Below are 11,848 nucleotides of genomic sequence, written 5' to 3' on the forward strand. Positions count from 1 at the left end.
AAGTGTTGTTGGGCCATACAGAAGTGAAGGAAGTAGAGAAAATTATTTTCTGGCAAAATCGGTGAGATAACATTTGACCTGATACAAAAAACTGAGTTTTGGATGTTTTTTAACTACTTATTTTATATGCAGTTACATTTCAGTTTGTCATCTATGGTTACTCATAGTAGTTTTGTGTGTATCACCAGTTCAGGTTTAGTGTTAGTGGCTGGCATAATGCTAAATAGAATCTTATATTCAGAATGTTGCTTGAAAATAAATAGTTTTAACTTGCTTTTTTGAATTTAGGAGTAGGTGAGAGTTACCCCATCCAGGATTCAATGGATAAGAAAGACACTTGGGTGAAATGTTGAAGGTCCTCTAGGTCCCATGCAAATCAGTTGAGTGTAAAATTATCTGTATACCTAGTTCTCATGAGTTAAACATAACAAAGTTAGAATTGATTTATCTTTAAATGACCTGTTTTTGGAGTTTTCTTTTCAGCCTGAGGAAATAAATTATCTTTGTGTTAAAAAGCCCTACATATCATCTATTTTTGATGCCCTAAGGTCCACAGAAATTTGTCTGACCCTCCACTGAGACCCATGGTGGCTCCTAGGGGTTGAAGACAGAACTATAGCCACATTTGTGGACTACAAACTTAAGGGCTTTTTGTGTGACAAATCACGTTTTAGTTGACTCATGGCATTTCTTGAAAGAATTGTCTAAGTGTGAATTTTTTGAGACTATTATTTTTTATGCACTGATGATAAAGATTTATTCTTAGTAATTCCACATGAAGAAAGTTTAAACATAATTTTAGAAGCCCTGACCATGGGTACTTCCCTGGATTATTCATTGATACAGGTTACTTATGGAACTGGTACTTAAAAATAATTTTATGTTTGATGATGAAATCTTTAAACAGATAAGGGGTGTATCAATGGAAGCTTCTGTTGCACTGATTTTTGCCAATACTGTACTCTGGTGGTAAATATTTCAGATACCTGGATGACATTCTAATTTTGTGGAAAGGTTGTTTTGAATCTATTAGTTCATTCCTTGAATATATTAACTCTACCACCACTTTATCATTCACCCACCAGGTTGCGGTTGACACGTGTAATTTTTTGGATGTTAAAGTATACAAAAATTACAATGAGTGTGTGTATTAGTCTATTATCTATAGGAAGCCTACATACTCTAACAGCTACTTGCATTTTAACAGCTTCCACCCTTATTGGCAAAAGAAAAATCTCATTAAAGGGAAAATGATTAATCTATCTAGGCTCATTATGGATGAAAGTATCTTCAATAGTGAGCTGGCACTGCTCAAGAAAATGTTCCTTGACAGGGAATACCCTGTTACTATGATAGACAAACTGATTACCTTTATACAGGAAAACAGGCATACTCACTACGGGTCACTTCTACATGGTTCAGAACTACCAAACAAGAACAAAGGGTCAGATATATTTCAACACCATGATATTCCCTGGGATTCAAGAAGCTTGGTGTAAGGAAGGTTTTAGCCTTGTGCCGAGCATCCTCATTACAGATGGTGCAGCAGTACCATATGAATATGTATGAGGGCATGCCATGGCACCCTCGACTTGCACAGGAAATGTGTGCGAGTGCAGGGGGCATGTACAAGTGCTCTACGGAGGCATAAACATGCCCCGACAGTTGCACAACGTACTATGTCTACTAGTAGAGCCCGCCTCTAATAAGTCAGTAATTCAGTGTCCGTGGATACCGAAATGTATGCTAAGCATACAAGAGTGTCCATGAACAGTGAAATAAAATCGAAGTACTAAACACACAAGCATGTAGTGGAATGTTGAGCCCTGTCCCTAGAACTTTCACAATTAGATTCCCCGTGTCTCGATTATACATTTGAATTGCTGCAATATTGAAGGTGTAAGCAAAGCGCAGCGTGTTTGCTTGCCGCTGCACTCCGCCGAGCGTAGCTTACTCATCAAATTCATTCAAATAGAGAAAAACATGTGGAATCAACGTAAACGTCAACAGTGTAATGTTTAGAGCATCCGCCTAACAAACAGGCATTTACGGTTTAAGCCCAACAATAGCACATATCATTTTCCATATGGAATGAATGTCGTTTTGCTGTAAAACCGACATAAGAGTATCGCATGAGATATTTAACTAAATGTCATTCAATCAAAGTGGCACTGTCATAATGAATAAGGCACTAGTAAGCAGGTGTAAGCACAAATAAGCAGCAGTAAACATATATAAGTACCAGTAAGCAAGTCTGAGTGCGTTTGCATGGGTCTAAGCAGTGCCCAGCATAGGAAATGTATATAAGTATGTACAGTTATATAATATATATATATATATATATATATATATATATATATATATATATATATATATATATATACACATATATATATATATATATATATATATATATATATATATATATATATATATATATATATATATATATATATATATATATATATATATATATATATATATATATATATATATATATATATATATATATATATATATATATATATATATATATATATATATATATATATATATATATATATATGAAGAAAGAATGACGTAACAATAAAGCATACAAAAGGAATGAGAAGGGAATCAACAGCAACCCCAGTATTATATAGCGCTGTCAGTGTATGCCATATCAAGCTGGGCAGGAGTGATCAAAGCACTGCTAGTCACACCACAGGCAGGATATTACCAGTGGGAGTAACATTATTGATCTGCTAAGTCTACTTTACACACAGAGGGTAGTCCCTGGTTGGACTACCCAAAAATTGATAGACTATTTGGCCATCCAACCATTACACAAGCAAGGGCAGGTATGTTCAAGGACTAAATGGTGGGAGAGCCTGAGAATATATGGGTTGGGACAACATGCGTGTAGGGCCCCTAACGCTCAGGAGAGGGCAATGTGTGGAGGTTTGTCATGGCTGCGATAGCAACTGGACAATGGATAGTATGCGTGTATGTTGAACTCGAGTGGGGAGGAGGAACTTTGGGTATGAAATTATGGATCCAGGAGTGCCAGGGTTGGATGGGCTGGTTCTAATTGGACCACCCCATGAAGGTCAGCAAGTTTGTTATAAGTATATATGCATACACACATGCAGACATCTATATGTAGAAGTAAATTCTCTGTAACACATTCATTCCATTTGCAGACATAAATAACATGAATGTGCCCTTACAAACCTCGACAGTAGATAGAATAATAGGTTGTGCATAAGAGGCAAGTGGGCAAAACATGTAAAACGCAGAAGTGTGTACAATGTCCGAAGTCAGTGATGTGCTGAAAAAATCAAATGTGAGGACTTTCCCACACATGGAATCATTCCTGTGATCTGCCTGCGATGGCAACGCCAATTACTAAACCGGTCTATTTGTAAAAGAAATACGCCGAACACATACATAATTAGACTCTCATGTGTAATGTGTGCGTTACCACATAGTCATACTTATTAATTTATTGTAGTGTCATGTTAACGGGAGTAAGGATGTAATGAAGTATAAAGTCTAATCTTGACATAAAGCCATGCGTGTCCCCAACCCAAAAATTGTGAATAGTGTCTTTTTGGTCACTCATGTCACCAATGTTTGTGGACTAAAAGTTTGGGAGTTCTGAGGATACGTGGAGTGAGTCAACTGATGGGATGGGTCTACAGGAGTAGGGAGTGGCCAATGTGTAGTGGTGTGGATACACCACAAATCCAACTGGAGAATGGATAACTGCAGTGTTAGGGAGGCATTGGGGTGGGTGTTTGGGGAACCAGGAGCCATGGGTATATGGGTATATATGCAAATGAAGCAGCACAGCACTAATGTATTGGTTAGAGCAACCGCCTAATGAACAGACATTCCCGTTCCGAATCCCACTGCATCACATATCATTTACCTTCGGTAATCTGTACATGAACATATTTCGACATCTGTCCGCTGTATAACTTGCAAAATAACAATTAAAAGTGAACTGGAGCAAAGTGTCAGTGTCATAATGAATAAGGCACTAGTAAGCAGGTTTAAGCATATATAAACACCAGTAAGCATGTGTAAGTACATTTGCATGGGGTATGCATTGCTTTACAGGCACACACACACAGACACACACACACACACACACACACACACACACACACACACACACACACACACACACACACACACACACTCACATACACATACACACATAGATATATATATAGTTGCAGACATATACATATATGTATATATATATATATATATATATATATATATATATATATATACACATATATATATATATATATATATATATATATATATATGTGTATGTGTGTGTGCGTAGATATACACAGGTACACAGCTATGATAGGAAACAGCACACAAGAATGACATATGTTCACAGGCTATGCCAATGGAAGCATGACCTTCCACCCCCCCCAGCTGGATACGGGAAACATACACACAAACCTGAAAACAATGTAAATAGTCCACTGCTCCCCAGACCACAGGCAGGATACAACATGGGGGGGTACACAGTGCACCCGTGAAATCTAATTTTGGAACACAGACAGGAGCATCCCTTGCAGTACACCCCAAAAATTGACAAGACCAAAAGAAGGTGATACACCGAACATTCTGGCTGGGGTGTATACATACCTTGAATACAAGGATGGGAAAGCCTGATGACTCATGGGTCGAGACAATTGTATGACATGGGTCCCGTGAAGTGGAGAGTGGGCAATGTGTAGTGGTGTGTTCAGAACCGACCAGGACCCAGAGTAAGGATGGGTGCTGTAGAGGAGGTGCGGGTGGGGGAACTATGGGTAGCTAGTTATTGGTCTAGGTGTGCAGGTGTTGGCTGATGTGGGCCTATATGGACAGCCCCAGGGATATAAGCAAATGTGTTCATTGAGCAGAGGCATCATCCAACGAGCAGCCACACCCACTACGAGACCCACTGAAGCAAAGTGTAATCTATATGGCAAGGAATGGAATAACCAAATGTAGATGTATATATGTAGAGGTATGTGTGTGTATATCTACCCATAGTGACATAGAGATAAACCTCTCCCTCTCCATAGTACAAATGTATACATACAGAGACAGAACACATATACATACCCACATATATATATATATATATATATATATATATATATACATATGCAGACACCCATAGACCCATATGTTGTTAGATATATATATATATATATATATATATATATATATATATATATATATATATATAGAGAGAGAGACAGCAATATATAAATATATACATGTATGCATACATATACAGATATATCTGTATATAGTAATGTATGTATGTATATATATATATATATATATATATATATGTGTGTGTGTGTGTGTGTGTGTGTGTGTGTGTGTGTGTGTGTGTGTGTGTGTGTGTGTGTGACTGTAAATATACACATGTATATAGCTAGGATATGATACAGCAGTTACAAATTACATATGTTTACAGGCCGTGCATACGGGGGTGAGGGGTCCAATAAACAAACGTGTAACACATAGCATCAACCCCCCCCCAACTAGGCTGGTGAGACATACAGACACCCAATAAAATGAAATACACCACTGCTTCCCACACCACCGGCAAGATACTACCAGTGGGAGAGACCTGCCAGGTCTAATCTTGAAACAAAGACATCGATGCCCCTTGTGGGACACCCAAAAATTAATGATCATTGGAGTCAGTCCCAATAATGATTCTTCAAAGCAGGCTGTAGATGTACACAGACCAGTAGGTTGTGCAAACCTGATAATCCATGGGTCGACACAACATACAACATGTGTCCCGACACACGGAGAGTGGGCAGTGTGTAGTGGTGTGTTTATACCCCACCTGCACCCACAATAAGGATGAGTGCTGTAGAGGAGGGGCAGGTGGGGGAACTATGGGTATGCAATTATGGGCCTAGGCGTGCAGGTGTTGGCTGACGCAGTCGTATTAGGACCACCCCGGGAATGTAAGTAATATTCCAAAATTGGCATAGCTGACGCCCATACCTCTCAACCCCTAAGAGCAAATCCACTGGACAGGACATAAACCATTGGGGGAACAAATAGGGACCATACCTCTGAACTGTCCCCGATTTCCAGAGACGTCCCTGATTTTGACTCATATTCTAACTCTTAATCCACTTAATCCCTCCCAAAACTAGTGACTTTTGGAGGAAAGGTGGTGAATTACACGTAATAAATAATGACAGCAATTAAGAGTTATAAACATCATTTACCTCAGAAAATGTGTATGAATTCATATGCTCTGAGTCTGTCAATGTGTCAGGTTAATAGCACTAATAATTTAAATATGTCCCTGCTGTTGTTATGACGTGTCCCTGATTCAGTTGATATTTATCCCCGATTGTTTGAGAGGTCTGATAGGGACAGAAAGCACATATTCCACTTACAACCTTAGAAAGATGATAGAATATTAGGTATGCAGTAGCATGACTCGGCTGAAGGATGTGGGTTCCAAAACCCAATTACTTGTTTGTATTGAAGAGTGTCAGTTCCCATGTATTAGCCAGACAGGTGCAGATTGTAAGAGGAACACACCAATAATATGAATCAAACTCTGGACAGGCCGCGAATTCCGTACAGTCGAATGGCATGCTTTCGCCTAATGGGCAGCCATTCCCGATACTGTAGGCATCACAAGGTAATATCATAGTCCTCACTTCCATCCAGGGTTGTGAGTGTCATATGCAAACACCAAATGCAGTGCATTTGCAAGTGCAGGAGCAAGCGGGTGTAAGCCTGTTTGGCCGCCAGTATGCAAGTATTACACCAGTGAAACAATGCAGAGACTAACTGAGTGTAAGAAACTGTAACCGGAGGTTAGCATTGCTTAGCTCCGTGCAAACCCACATACACCAGCTCACAACTGCTTTAATGTGCCTTAATCACTCCATATCCAATGGCCTTGTTCTGCCCAGCAACAAAATAAATGGCCTCTGCAAGGCTCGAAACCAGGACCCTGCACACACAGCTAATGTGATTTAACACTAAGCTATGGCAGACATACAGGCATCGGATGTAATCACAAACATATCATTCGGCGCAGTCATTCAACAGTATAGGAAATGTATTCCATCATGTAGATGTATGTGTGTGTATGTCCAGATATAGATACATACATATATATATATATATATATATATATATATATATATATATATATATATATATATATATGTATCAAGAACATCCCATGTGACAACAAAGCATTACAAAGGAATGAAAAGGGAAACACCAGCAATGCCTGTATTATGTAGTGGTGTTGTCCTGTGTAATATCAAGACTCCCTCAGACAGACGTGTCATTAATACACACAAACATTTGTACATTGGCCAAATACATCACTCTGTGCATTTTATTTACATTAACACAACAGTTCATGTCCAAACATTATGTGAGTACAGTACTCTTGCAAGGTGCTGTGTGCGACATCATCATCATGGAAAAGGTAAATGAGGTAACCATTGAGAGACCGGTAGTGTTGTGTGTACAGTGGGGTCATCTGCATCATGTGTACCTGGAACCTTTAGGAGTCATGTGCATACCAGGATCATGTGCCTGAGAGACAGGGATGAGGACAACTGGAGTATGTTGTGATGCATATTAAAAGGGTTACATGTGTCCAGTGGACACGTGTGTGAAATGGACAGCTATGTATGGGGCAAATGTTGTTCTAGGAACTGATTGCTCTTTTGTTTCCGTAGGGTGAGAGTGGGATGTGGGGGAAGGAGAGTAGGTATGCTCATGGAGGATAGGTTGGGTAAGATGACAGACAAGACAGCATACAGGGGCAGTATATGACATGTGGGGGGATACACCATGGACAGGGAGGGGTGTTCGGCAGTCGCAAGCCCATGAGCCCCCAGATGGAAAGAGTGGGACAGAGGTCCCCAGCCATGGGCAGCCACCACTGCACCAAAACAGCCACAAAGGTAGCTGTGTTGGGGACTGTCTAGGAGGGGCAGGCTCACCCTGTAAATGTGACACTCTGCCCTCGAGCTCTGGCCTCGAAACCCCTTATTGAGCCCCCTACGCACCACATCTGGGACTGTACCACAGCGGACAAGTTCCTGTCTGGATCTGCTCCCAGGGGGGACAAGCCCCATCTTCAGTGGCAGTTCTGCCAGAAGGTGGTGCAGAGCGAACAGAGGTGGAGGTCCAAGGCTGGGCCCCAGATGTGCTGGTGTCCTGTGCCATGGTCAGCTGAAGTAGAACAGGAGGTTCTGCCGGGATCTCCAAACCCATACAGCTTATGGTGTTACAGTTTTGACACAGATATGGCTTAGTAATAGTCAACTGCATTCAGGATTACTTATAACAGCATGCATAGATATGACCATCAACCCAACACAACAGATGGTATACATTTGCAGAGGGAGCACAACACATGAATATACACTGCATGACATCTGTACAAAGTGTAGAAGACTTGACTGCAGCTATGAACAGTGGTCCATTATTGGCATGTCACTTAGAACCCCAGACAGTGACTGTCATACCACTGTTTCATGTGACATATGTTCAATCAGGGATGCGATGGCAGTAAGTCTCATCACTATCACTATGTACTGACTGCAATCCTCACTATGCTTCTGCAGTTCACAGATGTGTGTTCAGTGAGTAACACAGGAGACAAATGGTTCCACACACTGACCAGTCCACAGATGGCCCTACAGATGGGGGTTCCCTCACAAACAGAGCACTGTCTTGTCAGTTTTAAAACATGCAGAATAGCCATTACCACACACAACTTGTTAAACTGGCAGTAGTCTCAATGAAGCATAGCTACACTTACATGCTGTAGTCATGTCTGGCACATCATCCTCCTGTCTTTAGGCTATTTTCCACTGTGTATGTTGTTTGAGGAACATCCAGATATCATCTTTGATGCTGTTTACCAAACATCAGATCCAGTTTCCACTCACAGCGACTGTCATTGGCAAACACCAACATGATATTCCTAGATATTGTACTGTGTTTCCATGCAATTGGCTATGGGAACATCACCACAGCTGTTCCACATGCAGTCAGCTAGAGGAGGACTGCAATAGGTGCAGAGGCCATCACCTGATCATGACCATCACTTACAAAATGCAAGCTGCTGCTGAGCAGGTGTACAACTCCACATCCACCAGAGAGTGTGTGGGAGGGACAGACAGAGGCAAAGTACATCAGAGAAGGGCTTGGAGACTAAAACCTAAGCATTGTCTGTCACACACCTACCAGTACAGGGGTTCAAACCCCTGACTGACTAGTCATTACTATTACAAGTGCATGCAGTTACTCCATGTGCCACAAAGCTGACATGTTGGTGTGCTGTAAGAGCATATATGTGTGCTGGTGAGCGACATCTGCAACAGAGCTATAGTAGGTGTAGTACACATGGCTGTCCACATGAACGGATGTCATTGTCAACATAACCATACTGTCTAATGGACTCAAGACACATTGCCAGGCCCACAAATACACTTCCTAACTACTTAGTTTGCCACACTGCAGTAATGCACAGGTACTACATGCACTACAGGGGATATCCAGAGGTTCTATAAGCTAGGGCATGTGAACATGTCTGACATCAGTCGGTATGCCAATGGGAGTTATACTGGGTGTGACTGTAGTTGGGAGCATCATACCCCACACGCAGACACAAGGTGCCAGTACTGACATGCATGTGTGCATTGCTTCATGGGTGTGTAGTGGTTGGCTGTGTAAAATGGCTGTACAAGGCTGGGTGAGGGGTAATCCTTGGCATCACGCCACCTGACAATGGTGTGCAGTGTGGTACAGGGGTGTAGTGTCTGCAATGTCCCACACAGATGGGTATTGTATGACATCCTGGTTACCATTGTGTATGGCCATTGCTTTGCAATGCATGCCATGTCTGTGTTTGATAGTCCTTGACATGGACATTGCCTGGGATGTGCACGTCCCACAATAATGTACAGTGACATGTACAAGTGTACCTGATTTGGCTGGCACATGTTGTGTACACAGACTGTTATCCTCAGATATGCCAATACTGCCCTGGTGTGGCAGGACCTGCTTATAGACAGCAGGTTGACCCTGCACCTGCATTGATAGCATGATACAGGTATTCCATGGTGTCAGTGGCATCAGTCCATACAGGGCACATGTGTAAGGCATTGTATGGCCTCTGTGGATCACATTTGATGGCACCACATATGTTGCAGGCATCCAGTGGGGAACATAGTGAAGGCACATTGTCCACAATTATGTGCCTATTGTACTACTGTACAGGGTGCCATGCCCTCTGCAGCCCACTGCATTCACACCATGCCTACTATCTGTCATCAATGTGTTGGGTACTAGCAACATAGCCGGATATTCTAGGCAAGTGTATTTGTGTATGACACATGGGTACAGAACATATTCCGGGTAATAGTAGGGTTGCATACTTTGTTCACCAGGCCTTTTGCCAGATGTAGGGGTATGGCTTGCCAACACAGTCCCTTGGCTGATTGACATCTGTACTCCTCGTGAGGTGGACATTGTGACATATAATACAGACACCATATAAGAAAACTACATAATCAGCTCCACAACATGTCCACATGTTCAGTGGTTAGACACTCACAGCCATCTCAACACAGGCTCTGACTGTCAAACACACACACACCTACCATGTTTTGGAATAGAACCCCTACCTAACTAGTTTATAACACTACAGCATTACACAGTTACAGCATGTGCTATGGAGATTACTGGGTTACAGCAGTCCCAGAGGTGTATTACTAGGTGTGTGACAACAGCAGGATTGCCAAAGGTGGTTATGTAAATTGTAAAGAGTGTGCATACTGTAAAAAGCATTGTTCCTTTCTCAGGCAGTCACAGTTGGCCTGTCTTGGAATTGAATCCCTACCTAACTAGTTTATTACACTACAGCATTATGCAGTTACAGCACACGGTATGGAAATTACTGGGTTGCAGAAGTCCCAGAGGTGTATTTCTAGGTGGGTGACATCAGCAGGATTGCCAAAGGTGTCTATGTGAATTGTAAAGAATGTGCATACTCTAAAAAGCATTGTTACTTTCTCATGCAGACAGACATACACAGTTGGCCTGTCTTGGAATAGAACCCAGATGGCTTAGTAGTACATCCAGTAACCCTAGTGTGCATGGTCCAGGGTTCAAGACCTGCAAGCCTTGTTGATGCTGTCAATTAGGAATGCATAGGGCAGGTGTAAATGTGTTTTGATCACACTACAGCAATATGTAGTTACAGCATGTGCTACAGAGAATACTAGGTTACAGCACTCCCAGAGACGTATTTCTAGTTGGGTGACATCAGCAGGATTGCCAAAGGTAAGTATGTGAATTGTAAAGAGTGTGCATACTCTAAAAACATTGTTTCTTTCTCAGGCAGGCAGACACACACAAACAGTTAGTCTGTCTGGGATTAGAACACCTACTAAACTAGTTTAACACAGTACAGCATTAAGCACTTATAGCATGTGCCATGGAGATTACTGGGTTACAGCAGTCCCAGAGGTGTATTCATAGGTGGGTGACATCAGCAGGATTGCCAAAGAAGGGCATTTCAAGTACTGCGAGTTGTACATGTCTGTTACCTGCGTGTACCCACTGCTTACTGTCACAAAAACACATTTACACCTGCCCTATGCAGTCCTAATTGAGAGTATCAACAAGGCTTGCAGGTCTTGAACCCTGGACCATGCACACTAAGTTTACTGGATGTACCACTAAGCTATCTGGGTTGTATAAATCCTGCATGGAGTTTATAATGCACATCTTACTACAGGTATTCCACAGTACTGAAAACAAA

The sequence above is a fragment of the Protopterus annectens genome, chromosome 8.part1, assembly GCF_019279795.1.
Source record: "Protopterus annectens isolate FY-2018-M chromosome 8.part1, PAN1.0, whole genome shotgun sequence".
NCBI classification, from domain to species: Eukaryota; Metazoa; Chordata; order Ceratodontiformes; family Protopteridae; genus Protopterus; species Protopterus annectens.